At 39.3% G+C, this 17,561-nt stretch overlaps 1 protein-coding gene and 1 pseudogene across 1 annotated transcript in view; one reads left to right on the top strand and one right to left on the bottom strand.

Moving 5' to 3' along the window:
* The window catches only part of LOC144371240 (uncharacterized), a 109,510-nt gene that overhangs the window by 36,645 nt on the left and 55,304 nt on the right, over positions 1-17,561 (top strand). The gene's annotated exons all lie outside the window — the stretch shown is intronic.
* On the bottom strand, positions 12,536-14,718 carry LOC144371492 (ralA-binding protein 1 pseudogene; annotated as a pseudogene).

Here is a 17,561-nt window from a genome sequence, read left to right as displayed (position 1 = left end):
GTGCTATGCATTTTAAATGCATCCCCATTTTCACATACAGGTAAAGAAACCCAGGTACAAAAGGGTTTAGAATTTTGCCTCTGGTGACATTCTACAGAATGGAGCTGGGGTTTGAGACCCAGACACCTAACTCAAGCCCACACTCTTTACCCTACAGCAGACTGTTCTGAGCTCCAGTTCGCCTGCTTTTCCTATCCCAGACCCTTAGAGTTTTATCCTTGGTGTGTGCTCTAACTTAACCTAGGTTTCTACTTTCTTTCTCTACCTGACTATCCTACTTCCCAATTGTCATTTCCAGAAGGGATAAAGAGTGTACAGAGAAGCTGAGAAAACAAACTAGTAAAGTTTTTCTAGTTGAGATATACTTAGATGGTTCAACTTGGAGCCATCGCTGTCTAAAGGCAGAGTGCAGGGGATGGGGTGGGGCACAGGATAAATGTAATAGACAGAATGAGGTCTGTGGATTAGTTCTGGATTTTAATTTCCTGGTCACTCTATTCAGTAAGGAGTATTCTTTCTAGTGGCCAGAAGAAAAGAATTGCACAAAGCTCCCTAATTCCTTCTTATAAATACTTTGTTTCATGGATGTCACTACCTATTACCTCTCACAAAAACCAAATACCTAAAGACCAGAATTGGAGATGAGAACTGAAAATGTGAAAAGTGCTGACACAGGCTAAATCTATTTGAAAAAAAAAGATTAAGAAACTCCTTTCCCTTTGGATTAAGTGCAGGTTATGTATTTTTATCTGGGAATAAGTCCTATTACTGACATTCAGAGGCCGAGCTTCAGCAGCTTTTAAATATCTTCAGGAGTGAGGAAGACTATTTCTCAGCATTGCTTGGCATTATGTATTAAATAATTTGCCTTAGCTCCTTTCAGAGAAAGAGAAACAAAAGATTTGCAATTCCTTTGGCTGCCCTTCTTGATAAAACTCACTCCGCCAGACAGAAGCGCACATTGTGTTCATCCACAGCAAAGAGCAATTTTTTTTTGTCTTGAATGTCATCATGACCACTGGGATCTGAATTAAATTAATGTTAAAAACAAATTCTGACATTCAGAGTTAATGGTTTCTTAGAAATATATCTGCAAGGGGCCACTGCTATTAGATCATATGCATTATTGTGTGTGTAGTTATAGATGATAAACTGGTACTATTTTTGATTACAGAATCATAGAATCATTATGGTTATTTTTTTAAGATGAGATTCTCCGATGCTATTACATAAAATTTCACAAATGTAGTTGTGTACCATGATGAGAATATTACTTCAGAGAAAAACATTTTTTTTTTGGTTGCTGGTATCTAAACCCCCTTCCCATTTTGGGGAACTTCTTCATTAGGAGGGGTTTGATGGGAGGAAAGACCCAGCAACCCTCAACCTCACTTCATACCTGAGAAGCACCAAAGGATCATGTATATTTTCTCCCTCTCACAGATGTGCAGCTGTGGGCATGTAAATTATGCTCAAGCAAATGGAGTTTCTTTTTGACATATTGAATTTGAGCAATAATGCAAATATGACAGAATATATGGACTACTTTAGGATCAGAAACCTTAGGGGTTATGTCTAAGGTGAGTCCAGTGGCACACCCTCCGTGGGACCAGTAGCCATAGCTGATGAGGATGAGCATGCTTGACCTTGGCCAGAGACACAGATGCTTCCTGTTTTCTGCTCTTTATCAAGGCCTATTCTCAAGGCCCCTCTCACTTCAGTGACCCAGTCAAAGGCCAATCAATATATACTGTATACATAGGTAGTCAAGAAATGGTTTCTCCAACCCATAACTCAGAAACTTGCCTGGTAAAAAAAAGCATTTGTAGATATTTACTTTAAAATTCATTTTTGATTCTCAAAATGGTTCATACTAAAAATGCAGAGAAGAAAAAAAATATAACTGAAGAAGTCCATTACAGTCTGGACTCTCTATAAACCACTTCTTCTTAAGGTGCTAAGCTTTATGGTCTCTTTTCCTCATTCTATTTTTTATTGGCGTCATGCAGGTAAATTTCTTTTTCTAATTATTTATCTGTAAGAAGGTGAGCTCTTTTACTGAAGTATAATTAACAAACAAGAGACCATTTCTATTGCTATTGAGTTTACCCACTGACAACTCTAACAGGGTTGCTTTTAAATGTTTTTTTTTTTCTGAAAGACATATTTGAGAATAAGACTTGTGTAATCATATCCAAGCAACAAATTGTCCAAGTACCACCTACTGCTTTTATGAAGAAAAGGGACACAGGGCTTACTGCAAAACAGGTCCTGCAAGCCTACTGCTCAACGACACAACAGACCTTCAAAACCTGGAGAAATCCTTTATGTGTGTAGATGTTTTTTCAACCCAGTGTCCAGTAGATATTGACTTTATATGTTAACTGGGGGCTGATTTTTTTTCCATTTCTACTACAAACCAGCAGAATGTTAACAAAAGTAATCTCCCATTACATGTGTTTATAACCCAAGTGTTTAATCTCCTGATGTGAAGTATCTTACCAGGCAAAACCAGCTCCAGAGTCTGCTCATGCCCTTTTATAGGATCAATTCAAAGCAGGTAGTCTGTTGGCTGATTGAAACCTGAGTTCAAATCCATGAGGATTTTTTTTTTTTTTTTTTGTGTGTGTGTGTGTGTGTGGTCTCATTAGCCACCATGGTAGCTGGGGCTCATTCTCATAGTGGAAGCAAGGTTCCAAAAGGAAGCAGAAGTACAGGACCTTGAATACTGGGCTTAGAGCTAGAATTTGGTCATTTTTGCCACATTCTTTTGGTAAATCAAGTCATAAGGTAAATCAAGTCAAAAGGTCCTGCCAAGTTCAAAAGCGAGGTAAATAGCTCTCTTTTGGGGAGAGCTACACAGTTCACCACTGAGAACTGGAGGCCTCTTATGCAACATTCTACCATAAATTATTATAAGACAAGTGCTGCTTTACAAGCTTTATTCTTATTTTAATGTACAATATACAGAGTCACTATAATATTAGTGTATCTATTTGATGATAAATAACATGGAAGAAAAGGGAATAGTGTCCCAACATGGAAAAATACAGTATCTTATCAGAGGTCAGCAAGGGGGCTTCTCTTCCCCTTCCTCCTCCTCCTCCTTCTTCTATACTTTGTACTTTTAAATCAGAGGAAGACAACAGAGGAGAAAATAATGCAACTTTTATGATGACAAGTTTCTTAAATATTAAATGTTTATTAGAAATTATGCAATGTATCTCTATGTTAAATATATCTAGTTGATGAAAATTAATAAAAAATCCTGTCTAGTAGCTGTGGTAAAAGCTATGGTTGGAGTGGTCTATGTGCATTTATTTCTGAGTTATAAGCATTTTGGTATAAGTTTGGAGTAGGCTGGCATTGACACCGTCTGTCTACTGGAAACAGGAGGCTCTATTTCTCTGAAATAGATCTCAGCCTTGGCTACCATACAATTCAGTCCATACCACATCAACTAAGCCAAGCTGAATGACTAGGGGGGCTGACTCCAAACAGTTCTTGATAGAATTTTTAATATTTTTCTTTGATTTAGGCACATACTACCTTTCTAGTAATTCTACCCATTAGTCATTTCTGTGATTAACCTACCTAGTAGAACCTTCCCTAACATTTCCTATTTACTTACATTGGTTTATCTTTATTGTTGTGCTTCCAGTCACTTCATTTTGGAATTTTTGGTTTGGCTTGCTTTGTATATCACTATTTTTCCCACCAGCACATTCACATTGAACCCTGAAGTTAAGGACTTGGTTTTGTCCACTGTTATTATCTGCCAGGCATAGGACACTGTTGAGCACATGGGCAATTAGTAAACTTTGCTGGATATATGTGTGTCCCCCTTACTAGACAATAAACTCTATCACTACTTAGCATGGGAAGTCCAGAAATCTGAGAATACTGCTTTTTTTTTGTACCAGGGATTGAACCCAGGGGTTCTTAATCACTGAGCCACATCCCCAGCCCTTTTTATGTTTTATTTTAAGGAAGGGTCTCACTAAGTTGCTTAGGGCCTCCCTCGCTAAGTTGCTAAATCATTTGAACTTGTAATCATCCTTTCCTCAGCCTCCCAAGCATCAGGAATTACAGGCATGCATCACCTGCCTGCCTTTTATATGTTTATCAAAATTCCTGAAAGAATGTTTAAAAATGGAAGCTGTGTAAAAAATAAGGTGGAAGGCACAGAGATATTACTGAGATAGGGGCATAATTAACATTGTTTGGATCATTATTCAAAGTTACGAATCCCCTACTGGTGCTTTAATCCAGGTTATATTTCTCCATGACTTTAAAGATATGAAAACGACATCTAAGTCAACCAATGCATGATTGAAGGTAATAAGATATACAAAGAAGGAATAGGTCAATTTAAAAGAGTCATAAAGAACAATCATATTTTTAAAATAGGACAGTCACAAGGGAAAATTACATATATCCATCCCAGGGAGAGAGTTAGAATTATCCTTCTGTCTGAAGAGAGCTGTCTCACTGAGAAAGTCTACCACCAGTGGACAGAACCAGTCCTCCCATCTAATGCTACAAAACCAGACCTTTTTCTTTATTTGGATTTGGGCACAGCATGTCAATAGAGAAAGGATGTATTGCTTATCTGATGCCAGTATCTTATTTCACTTTTGTTTCTCATTTGAATTCAGAAGTTTTCTGCCATTCTAGAAAAGCCTGTTAATCTCTGAGCCTTGTTGCTATGATTCAGGATCAACAAGTCGTGTCAGCTGCAGGACAATGACAGGAGCATGTGTCTGAGTTTGGAAAGTGGAAAGACTCAGGATTGGGCTGAATCCATCTTTTTGAGAGCCAGGGGCCTTCCAAGGCCTGGAGGCACCAGCCCTGTTGCTGGTGTGCAATGCTTTGAGTATCTCTTGCATTCAAATCAGAAATCATTCATGTGTGTTCCCAAAGTAGACCACTGAGACATTTTCATCAAGCAGTGTGACTATATTTTTGTCCCCCAAATCAAATACATGAAAAAAAAAGTAATTGAAAGAGTATACTCCTTGCTCTCAGGATCACCTCCCAATTTATTTTCCCAAATTATCTAAAACCATTATAGGAGGGGACATTAATATTTCCTTATGATTTTTTTCTGCATTTGTATTTACTCCAGATTGTTTTTTTTTAATTCAGAAGCATAATTCTCTAACTAGTGAACATAGCATAAGACTTATCTTTAGGTAGCATCCTTCATGCTGTTGTGAGATCTGGCTTCCAGATCCTTGGTGCAGATTTTTATTGCCAAAACTATTTTGTTTCTTCCTTTCTTTTTCTTTTTTCCTCTTGTATTAAGTGACACAAAAGAGTTGTGATATGCTCTGGGGAAATGAACATGTTACTTGCTGGATGCAATGCACGAGCTTCAACTATAATGGATTCTGTAAGAAAGACCAGTTCACAGCTAGAATTCTTTTATCCCACAGTGGTGACAGGGTAAGAGGAGCCAGGGATTTTCATCAGTGAAGAATAAGAAATATGGGAACTTTTCAAAGGATATCATGATGTACAAGTTCTAAAAATATTCCATTTGCATTTAAAACATGCTCTTATAGTTGACAAAGATTTTTTTTTTAGATTTTAGATAATTATACTGACACATTGGTGCTTTTTAAAGTCACTGGCTATCTATTAGTTAGAAGAAAATAGAGTAGATTTAGGTATAAATAAAAAGTTTGTATGTATTTTGTGTACTGAGAAATATTAGTTTTTTTCCCCTTAGGCATCAAGTTGAATAATAGGAACACATTAGACGATTTTTAAAACTTGTTTATTTCAAAATGTGTGTTTCTAATGCCAAAGTCAAGTTTTCCTCTCTTTAGGGTTCTGTAGTTTTCATTGTATAAGTCTTTCACCTCTTATGTTAGGTTGATTCCCAAGTATTTTATTATTTTTGAGGATATTGTGAACAGAGTGGTTGTCCTCATTTCCATTTCAGAGGATTTGTCGCTGATATACAGGAATGCCTTTGATTTATGCAATTCACAATAGCAAGACTGTGGAAGCAACCTAGATGCCCTTCAATAGACGAATGGATAAAAAAAATGTGGCATTTATACACAATGGAGTATTACTCTGCATTAAAAAATGACAAAATCATAGAATTTGGAAGGAAATGGATGGCTTTAGAGCAGATTATGCTAAGTGAAGCCAGCCAAGCCCTAAAAAACAAATGCCAAATGTCTTCTTTGATATAAGGAGAGTAACTAAGAACAGACTAGGGAAGAAGAGCACGAGAAGATCAACATTAAACAAGGATGAGAGGTGGGAGGGAAAGGGAGAGAGAAGGAAAATTGCATGGAAATGGAAGAAGACCCTCAGGGTTATACAAAATTACATACAAGAGGAAGAGAGGGGAAAGGGAAAAATAATACAAGGGGGAGGAATGAATTACAGTAGAGGGGGTAGAGAGAGAAGAGGGGAGGGGAAGGGAGGGGAGGGGAGGGAGGATAGCAGAGAATAGGAAAGGCAGCAGAATACAACAGACATGAGTATGTCAATATGTAAATCAATGGAAGTGTAACTGATGTGATTCTGCAAGCTGTATACGGGGTAAAAATGGGAGTTCATAACCCACTTGAATCAAAGTGTGAAATATGATATATCAAGAACTATGTAATGTTTTGAACAACCAACAATTAAAATAAATAAATAAATAAATAAATCTATTTGTTCTTTTTTAGTTATACATAACAGTAGAGAGTATCCCCAGCCTATTCAGGCCTCCACAGTTTCTCTTAGAATTTATACTGCATTCTGAATAATGTGTTTTACGGGGCCCCTTTTGAGAGTGGGATCCTATAAAGAACTTCATTCATAAAGAAACGATAAATACTCCACTGTAAATCTCTTCATCACAGAATCTAGAATAAAAGAACGCAGTATTTTAACCAGTACAACATAGTACTACTATGCAGATTAATCTGAGGGAAAATTCAAGGAAGTTAGTGACAGTTTTTTTTTTTCTCGTCATTTCTCATTCTTTAAGTTTCTGATGAAAGATTCTCTAACTTATTATTACTTGATTGTTTTGTTTTTGTTTTTGTTTCTGTTTGCAGCACTACAGATTGAACCCAAGATGCTGTAAAGTGAGCTATATCCCCAACTCCCATTTTATTTTCAGTTTTGAGATAGGGAGGGTCTTACTCAGTTTCCCAGTCTGGTCTTGCATTTAGGATTCTCCTGCACAGCCTTCTGAACATCTGGGAAGTGGGATTATAGGTGTGTGCCACTGCACTGACTAAATCTGACTTTTTCTTTTCTTTTTTTAAATTTTGATTTGTTATATATGATAACAGAATGTATTACAATTCATATTACACATATAGAGCACAATTTTTCATATCTCTGGTTGTACACAAAGTAGAGCCACATTGTTCTTGTCTTCTTACATGTATTTAGGGTAATGATGACCTGGATAGGGTGAAGAGGAAAAGTGAAGGGAGGGGCCATAGGGGTAGGAAAGATGATGAAATGCGATAGTCATTATTTCCCTAACTTTGTCTTTTTATATCCATCTTTGAACAGGGCTTAGTCTCATTCTTGACTAAGTTCTAACTTGGTGAAAGGGTGGGGGCAGGGGGGCAGGGAGTTGTCGGTTAGTTTAAGAGTACTTTGTCTTTTGCAGAGAGACTGATGCAGCTCAGTGAGGAGCACGAGCCCTGAAATAACAGTCTCAAATTCTTATTCTAGGCCCACCTTTTAGCACCCTATGGTGGTCAGAGAGATCAACCACTTCTTTATTCAGCACAGAAGTGTCCTGCTGCAATCTGGCTGGGCAAAATAACCAGGGGGGGGGGCGTGACAAGCAACTTGTGAAGGTTGATACAGTGGGAGCCGCTTTATTACGGGACAGTAGAGGTATATATACTTAACTAATTACACACAGCTTAACTTAATTAACATCATCTAGATACAGCAGTCAGTCATTAAGGAATCCTCATCATCTTAATGACTCACTGGCATTGCTTCACAAACCACTCCTCCTGGCAAAGTGCCAGGCACCATCTTGACTTGATTGTGGCCCTCAACAGTGTCCCTAAGTGGAAAAGATTTCACTGTTTCCAACTATTTCCCTTGTTTCCACTGTTTCCCTTGAGACCTTCAGATAGGCAAGTGGCCTGTCTCCCTGGTTCTTTATCTGTACATCATGGGTAATAGTTTAAGTTAGTCTTGCCTAAACTTTCAGGATCTACTTTCAGCTTTCATTTGATATGATCAAACATGCTGGGTTTTAAGGAAATGCTAGCAAACCCTGTTTTGTCTATATGGTTGCAAAGACACCGTTTTGGTGAGTTAATTATGCATAAACACTTTTCTTCTGTGTAGACAATGTGGAGATTTCTTTGCAGCTTTTAACATTTCTCAGTTATTTACTTGATTATTTATTTATTTATTTATTTATTTATTTATTTATTTATTTATTTATTTATTTATTTATTTATATGTAGGGCTGAGGATCAAACCCAGGATCTTATACCTGCAAGGCAAGTTCTCTAACACTGAGTCCCAGCCCCAGTTCTGTTTTGCATTTTATTTAGATACAGAGTTGCTTAGTGCCTCACCATTGCTGAAGCTGGCTTTGAACTCTTGATCCTACTATTTCAGCCTCCTCAGCTGTTTTTTTTTTTTTTTGAGTTCTTTATATATCCAGAAGATTAATGTTCTGAGTTGCAAGTGGTAAAGACTTTCTCTCATTTTGTAGGGTCTCTGTGCATGTTTTTGATAATTTTCATTGCTGTGAGAAAGCTTTTTACTTTGTTACCTTCCCATTTATTGATTCTTTATTTTATTTTTTGCAATTTAGAAGTCTTGTTGAGGAAGTCAGTTCCTAGGCCAACATGATTTCAGAGTTGGGCCTATATTTTCTTCTAGTGGGTACAGGATGTCAGGACTAATGCTTAGGTCCTTGATGTACTTTGTGTTGAATTTTGTTATGGATAGAGATAGGGGTTCAATTTGATTATGCCACATACATATTTCCAGTTTTCTCATTACCATTTGTTTAAGAGGCTGTCTTTTTTTCAATATATGTTGTTGGTGCTTTTGTCTTGAGAAAACAGTATTTATGTGATTTTTTCTCTGTGATATCTTCTCTGTTCCATTGGACTTTTTGCCTTTTTTGGTGCCAATACCCTGCCATTTTTGTAACACTATAGTATAATTTGAGATCAGATATTGTGATGCCTACTGCCTCCTTCACTTTTTTCACTAAGGATTGTTTTGAATATTCTGGGCTTTTTATTTTTCCAAGTGAATTTTCTGACTGCTTTTTCTATTTCTTTATGAAATATAATTGACATTTTAATAGGAGTTGCATTAAAAACCATAGCATTTTTGTAGTATGGCAATTTTGGTAACATTATTTCTGCCAATACATGAACATTAGAAATCTTCCATCTTCTAAGATCTTCTTCAATTTTTTTCTTTAGTGTTTGGTAATTTTCATAATAGAGATCTTTCATTTCTTAGATTGTTTTTCAATCATTTTATTTTTTTAATTTTTTGAGCCCATTATGATTCATCACCTGATGCATAATTTGTGTACAAGATCATAATTGATTTATGAGTGTTAATTCTATATCCTGCTAGTATTCTGAGTGTGTTTATATGTTCTAGAAGTTTTGTGGGGTAGATTTTGGGTCTTCTAATAGAGAATCTTGTTGTCAGCAAATAGGGATATTTTGAGCTATTCTTTTCCTATTTATATCTCTTTAATTTGTTTTTCCAAACTGCACTGGTTACAATTTCAATATTCATAAATTGAATAGAAGTGATGAAAGAGGGCACCCATGTATTGTTCTAGTTTCTAGAAAGAATGCTTCATTTTTTTTCCCCATTTGGAATGATGTTAGTCTTGGGTTTGGGGGTATAAAGTTTTTAAAATGTTCAGTTATATTCCTATTATCCCTAGTTTTTCTACCATTTTGAACATGAATAGATGCTGTACTCTGTCAAATGTTCTTTCTTCAACTATTGAGATAATTATGTGATTTTTTTAGTATATTAGATAGTTATGTTTTGATTTTTATAGGATTTTTTTATAGGATAAACCAACCTGTGACCCCACTTGATCATGATGCACTATGTTTCTAATGTGTTTTTGTATGTAGTTTTTTCAGTATCTTATTAAGAGTTTATGCATGTGTGCTCATTAGGGATATTTGTCTAAAGCTTTATTTCTTTAATATATTTTTGTCTGGTTTTGGTATCAGGATGATTTTTCCTTCACAGTGTGAGTTTGGAAGTATTCCACCCATTTGTATTTCATGGAATAATTTGAGGAGTATTGGTGTCAGCTCTTCTTTGGTTTTGTAGGAATTGCCAGAGAATTTATCTAGTCCTGGACTTTTCTTTATTGGTAGGTCAAAATACAGATACATGAAAAAAGCAGCTTCAAAAATGCTAGAAATCTCTTGGCTAAGTGGTTCACACCTATAATCTCAGAAGCTTGGGAGGCTAAGACAGGAGAATCATGAGTTTAAAGCCTGCCTCAGCAATGGCTAGGTGCTAAACAACACAGTTAGGCCCTTTCTCTAAATAAAATACAAAGCAGGGATGGGATGTGGCTCAGTGGTTGGGTATCCCTGAGTTTAATCCCCAGTACAAAAAAGAAAAACTAAAAATGAGGAAAAGAATGATGAATATGTGTAAATGTTCATTAATTATTCAGGTCACAATTAAATGGGAAAGGAAAAAATATACTTGAAAAAAAATAGATCTCAGTGATTTTCTGGTGCCAGTGATTGAACCCCTAGCATCATGAAATTGAGGCACATTCTCTGTGAGTGGGCTACACTTAAAGCTGTTGTCTTTCATTTTTAGTACTTTTTATTCATTAGTGTAGGATATGAGGGCATGTAGATTGCATGCTGAAGAAGTGTGGAATCTATAAATGCCTTACACTTATAAGAAGGATTGAGAAAATTGACATCTTATTGTATAACACAGTTCTAATTGGACCATCCTGCTCTGCTGGGACCAGATAAACTCTTCTCAATGGAATTTAAGAATCTGAAGAAATCATAGTTTGGGCTTAGTTTGTGGTTCAGCAATATAGTGTTCACCTAGCACATGCCAGATGCTGGATTCAAACCTCAGCACCACATAAAAATAAATAAAATAAAGGTATTATGTCCAACTACAACTAAAAAAATATATATATTTTTAAAGTCATAGTTTATAAAATTGTCATCAAAGGTCTTTCACATCTACCTTGCCATGGGAAATAAGACTAGAATGTGAATAGAATGCATGAATTGAAATACTCCTCTTTTTTTGAGTGGTGAATATAAACTCAGTCTATATAATTTTAACATTAAAATTTTTTTTTGGTGTTTCCCCAATGGCTGTTGAATTTATTTGCTCAATCAATAATGGTCCTGGCAAAAATTAGTTCACCAACGCTGAGACAGTTGTAAGGAGACACTGATTTTAAAAACCCATGATACCATTGAAGAAATCAGAGTTCACACCAACAGAAGAAACCTTCAGTATTGCCAGCAAATACAAATTAACGTAAGATGTTGGACAGAACAGCAAGAAGGCGTTTATACATTTATATTTGACACCTGACCATATTTCAGTCACCATAATTTCTTCTCTCCAGATTTAAAAAAAATAGTATGCTGATTTCTATAACAAAGCTTTTTTTGGTACAAAAATCAAATAATGGCTGACAAGTCACAACAGTGCAATAGGTAGAGGATAAAAAACCGCATCAGACAGGTGCTGGAAATAAATACTAACCAGGAGGAGGACAGGGCCTCGGGGTGCATGGGGTCTGTCTGCAGAGCTGCAGGCGGCCTCTCGGGGCGGCCGGCAAGCAGCTGCCTCAGGTGCCTGGCCTCCCAGGAGCCTCCCGGCAGCCATCTGATCTGAGGGGCCAGAAGCAAAAGGGGCATCCCAGTTACCCCCAGAAGGCGTCTCTTCCTATTGCTCGATCCTGTCGTCGGGAGTCCCTCAGCGGGCTCACTGAGAGCAGGCGACCTACCTTGGTATAGGAGCATACGTATGGCTTATTCAGGCAGAGACGGGTACATTCTAGCCCAAGCAAGCAATCCAGGTCACTGCTGACGGGAGGGTCTGTCACGTGGAAGGTTTCGGGTTTGAGAAACATTGGTGGGTGGATGCCTCAGGGCGAGGGGGCCGCCTCTGGCTACCCCAGTGCAAAGGCCTCTGCTGATCACTGGCAGTGAGTAGCCGGAGCCGCGGGCAGCGCAGGCAGGCTTCACGCAGCCTCCGCCTGCCACCAAGGCCACCTGGTGTCGGGCTGCGGACTGTGGTTCAGAACTGTGGGAGGGCTACAGTGGGCAAAGGGACCCGAGAGCCACCGGCAAGCCGGCACATGGGAGGCAGCTCCCGGAAAGGTCTGCACCGATGAGGTGTTAAAGGCACAAGCAGGAGCCCGGGCCACAGCCACAGGCGGCGCACAGACCTGGCTTGGTGTCCCCACCTTAATGAGATCCTGATTCTGCTGTGATACAAAAGCAAAGAAACACGATTTTTTTTTGGGGGGGGGGCGTTAAAAAGAAGCCACTCAAGGGTTAACATAGTTATTTTAAGTTAACAAAGAAAATTAATTCCCCATAAGCTGACACTATCTGGAAAACGTCTGCTGCTCCGTCCCCGGGACCCTGAGCCTGACCAGCCAACGTGACGAGGAGTCTGAGGAGAGAAGGCGTCTTTAAAGAAGGGACAGCGCCGGCCACGCTGGACACTCTAGGCCACAGGCGCCTTCCAGCGCCACTGCCCGGGCACTCAGAGAGGCGTCTTCTGGTGGTTTCTGCTGGGCGACGGCTTTGCGGGCTCCTTAGCCGCCTTTGCCTCAAGCGCGCTGTCGCGGGGCTCCTCGTCCTCGGGCTGCTGGGCCCTGGCGCACTGTGTTTGGAGCAGGCGCAGCTGCACCCCAAGCTTGATGATGGCCTCGCGCTCCTCATGGTCAGCCTGGTTCAGAAGGTTGTTCTTTATCTCTAGCTCCTCGTTCTGCTTCTGTAAGTCCTCCAGGATGAGCTGCAGCTCCTCCTCATCCTTGCTCTCGCTCTCCGAGGAGTACTCCTCTGTCTCGCTCCGGCCATGCTGCTGGCGACTCTGGATCTCGGCGATCTCGGCTCTGAGGCGCTCGATCTCCTCCTTCTTGGCGGCGATTTGCTGGCGCAGGAACTGCTCCATGGCCAGGAGCTCTTCCTGCTCCGTCAGGATCTCGTTTTCCTGGACAAGGAGAATGTTTATGACTTCTTCATTTTCATTCATTTCTTCTTTGGAAATGTCCACTTTTGAGGCTATCTCTTGTGCAATATTGGTTTCACACTCCTGTCTTTTAGCTTCTCTCAGTTTTCTTTTGAGGGCTGTCAAAATTTTTTGTACTTCCCATAATCTTTCTTCTTTAAATAAATCCTTTATCCCACCCTGCAGATCTCGATGTAAACAATTCAAAAGAAACTCCTGTCTCCGGATCTCCTCCTTGATACCCGCCTGGGTCTCTGGCAGCGTGGGCATGGTGGCCATGTTCGACCACCGCAGAGGTCTCGTCACTTGCTTTAGTACCACGTTTCCAAAGAGCTCTTGCAGGTGTGTGAAGAGCACATACAGCACATACAGCACGATTGCTGATCTGCACAGTGGGGCTGAGCTCGATGGAGATGTTCTGTATGTTCATCTTCGTTTCCAGTTCCTTGGCAATGACGTGGCCCATGTGCACAATGAGCCAGGAAATGAGAAGGTAGTTATATTCTGGCAGTTCCTGGAGCAAGCGCTGGAACTACTGCACTTTCTCACTCTCTGTGGCCCTCCTGCAGGCCTCTTCGAATCGGGGCATCAGCTCTTTGGTAAGCAAATTCTCTGGCAGCTCTGGCAGGTACTGCTTCAGCAAGCTGGCAACAGTGTTGGGCTCGTATTCTTCCAAATTTGGAGACTCCTCTCGGTCGTAGGCTGCTTTTAGTTCATCCACCTTTGATTTAATTCCTGACACTCTGTAGATGCCCTTGCACTTCATGTCATGCTTCTCCACGTGGTTCACACACTCGTGGAACACGGCCGGCAGGCGGACGCCGTCACACATCATGGTCCTCTCCACGGCAGCAGCCAGAGGGATCCCAAAGACAGGCCTGAGGCTGGGTGTGTCCACCTGAGGCACCTCCTGCTCCTGGATGGGTTTCTTCTTTTTCTTCTTTTCCTTCCACTGTTTGACAACGTCAGCTGCCATCAAGTCCTTTGACTTCTTCTCCTTATGCTTTTCTTCTTTGGGTTTCTCTTTTATTTTAAAATCCTTCTCCTTCTTTTTAGAAATGCTGGGCTTCTTGAAAACATGTATTCCCTTGGACCTCTTCATTTTGGAAGGGCTTTCGGCTTCCTCTCCAGAACTATCTTCCTAAAAAGGCAGTATAGCCTTCAGTCCCCTTCTCCTTCTTGAACTTTCCTTTCTCTTGCCATGGTCCTTCTCATCCTCCGACACAGCATCGGTGGGCTCGTGCAGGGTGTCATGGGCAGGGGGGGGGCGAGGGCTCGCCCATGAGGTACAGTCCAGGGAATTTTGTGGGGCTGATCTCCTCGGAGCTGGGCGTCTGGGTCAGCCCGCTGCCATGCTCGGCCCTGCGGTGTTCGCTGGGGCTGCTGGTGGGGGCCAGGAAGCACTCGGTCATGCTGAGACCAGACACGGAGGTGGCTTCTCCTCACCTGCCCATCACACCTGGGCCAGCCGCCGCGCAACCGCCCACCCCACCGCTGCCACCGCGGCCCCGGCCACAGCCTTCTGCGCCGTGCCCTGGGCCAGCCTCTGCCTTAACAGTACAATTTTTGTACTCCTTTTCCTCCTCCTCCTCCTCATCATCACCATCATTGTTATTATCATCATCATTATTTATTTCACTGTTGGGATTGAAGCTAGAGCTCCTTCATTCTATGCAATACATTTCCACTTAGTCCTTTAGTCTGCCCTACCAGTAGATTCTCTCATAGTAAATGCCACAAGATTCACATTTTTTTGCTTGTTTGTTGTTGTATTGTTTGATTTTGTTTTATAGTTTTAATGAAGTGGGGAGGAATTTCTTCTCCTATCTGGAGAGACAATATTTGGTTCATTCTGAAAGGATGGGTGAGATTTTGGCCTATTTAAATATCTTATCATATCAGCTATTACTACATAACAACTTGCTGCTACATCCCTAGAACTTCTTTTTACATTTCCCCATGACAATGAGGTATGGGTAAGAGTGTATATACTCTGAAGGTTATCATCTTTCAACAGTTTTATCCCTAGAGGAGGTGAAGTTTTGTTTGTACCACAGATAAGATAGAAAAAGTAGCTGGAAGTAAGAGATAAGCATATTTGTTGTTTCCTCCACTGGAATGTCTTTGTAAGCTTTCTGTCCCTGATCTGTTTACTGTTTTCCTCTAATTTCTGTAGATGTTTTTTATATATTTGTTGACCATCTGCATTTTTTCTGTGAAGTGCTTGTTGAATTTCTTTGCTCATTTTTTAAATGGGTCATGGTGGGTTATGGTGTCATTATTAGTTTTAAGTTGTTGTTGTTGTTGTTATTAATATTATTATTATTATTGTATTTTTTGTTGTTGTAGTTGTTATTATTATTATTTTCAGCTCTTTATGTATCCTGGAAGTTAATGCTCTTCTGGAGGTGCAGGTGGCAAAGTTATTTTTTCTATTTTGTAGGCTCCCTTTTCATGTCCTTGTTCTTTCTCTTTGCAGTGAAGAAGCTTCTTATTTTTATGCAGTACCATTTATTGATAATTGATTTTACCTTGTGCTGAGGGGCCCCGTCCTTCCAGCATCTACTGTTGGGCGGTTGAGGGCACAGAGAAACCACTCCAAAGACAGTTGCAGAGAATTGTTTCTGCTATATTATGCAGCAAAATAACATTTATAGTGGCTAAGTGCCAATTTACATATTTCAGTCATGATAGGCCAGAAGTTATACACAACATATCATATTATGGGAGTCCTGACACCAAAAGTCTAGGAACTGTCTTGTACCAACAGGGGAATAACTTCTTGTCAAAGGAGCAGAGAAATGGTTCTTGGCAGTGTTCTGACAACATTCTGTTCCTAAATATAGTGCTGTATGTTAGGACTTCCTTGCTACACAATGAGAAAGATAAGAAGCATTCCTCCATGTAGACCCACCAAGAACTTTTTGTGCTTTAGATATGTTATTAAGAAGACAATTCCTGAGCTGATATGTTGGAGTCTTGGGCCTACATTTTTTTCCAGTAGGTGCAGGGATTCTGGTCTAAAACCTAAGTCATTGATCCACTTTGAGTTGAGTTTTGTGCATGGTGAGAGGATTAGGGTTTTATTTAATTCTACTACATATAGATTTTTTTTCAGCACCATTTGTAGAAGAGGCTATCTCTTCACCAGTATATGATATTTTTTCCTTTGTCTAGTATGAGGTAACTGTATTTATGTAGGTTTGCCTCTGACTTCTATTTCATTGATTGTCTTACCTGTTTTGTTGCCAATACCATACTGGTTTTGTCTTTATAGATCTGTAGTGTAATTTAAAGTCTGATATTGTGATGCCTCCTTCTTTATTTTTCTTGCTAGGTATTGTTTTGGGTATTCTGGGTCTCTTGTTTATCTAAGTGAATCTCATGATTGCTTTTTCTGTTTCTGTGAGGAATATCTTTAGACTCTGGAAGGGAATTAAATTAAAAATTTATAGCACTATTGGCAGTATTGTCATTTTGACAATATTAATTCTGCCTATGTAAGAACATGGAAAGTCTTTCCATCTCCTATTGTCTTCCTCAATTTATTTCTTGAGTGTTCTGTAATTTTCATTGTAGAAGTTCTTTACCTCTTTTGGTAGATTGTTTCTCAAGTATTTTTATAATATTTTGAATAAGATAATTTTCCTAATTATCTTTTAGCTCATTCTTTATGGCAGTATAGAAAAAATGATTTATGAATGTTACCTTTGTAACCTGAAATTTGATGAATTCATTTGTGTTCTAGAAGGTTTCTAGTGAGGTTTTTTTTGGGGGGGTCTTCTAAATACAGGATAATGTCCTCTTCTAACGGAGCTAGGTTTAGCCCTTCCTTTCCTATTCATATCTCTTTAATTATATTCCTTTGCCAAATTGCTCTGGCTAGAGACTAAAGAACCTGATTTGTTCAGCTCTCTATTTATATACAGTAGTGAATTTGGTCTTCTAGTGTTTTATTCTATTATGATCTGATAGACTACAGGGTATTATCTCTACATTTTGTATTTACTAAGTGTTGCTTTGTGTACTAATAGAAGTAGTGAAAGTGGGTATCCCTGTCTCATTCCAGTTTTTAGTAGAAATTCTGTAGTTGTCCCCCCTTTAGAATTATGTTTGCCTTGTATTTGTCATGTATACATTTTACAATGTTGAGGTATGATTCATTCATTCCTGTTTTTCCAGTGTTTAAAGCATGAATGGATGTGGTATTATGTCAAAAATAGTTGCTGCATCTATTTTGATAATCATGTGTTCTCATCTCTGTGTCTATTTGTGTGATGAATTACATTTATTGATTTTCATTGTTGAATCAATGTTGCATT

Source organism: Ictidomys tridecemlineatus, chromosome 16, assembly GCF_052094955.1.
Source record: "Ictidomys tridecemlineatus isolate mIctTri1 chromosome 16, mIctTri1.hap1, whole genome shotgun sequence".
NCBI classification, from domain to species: Eukaryota; Metazoa; Chordata; class Mammalia; order Rodentia; family Sciuridae; genus Ictidomys; species Ictidomys tridecemlineatus.
The sequence above is the reverse complement of the archived record's forward strand: the minus strand, read 5'-3'. Positions and strand labels throughout refer to the sequence as shown.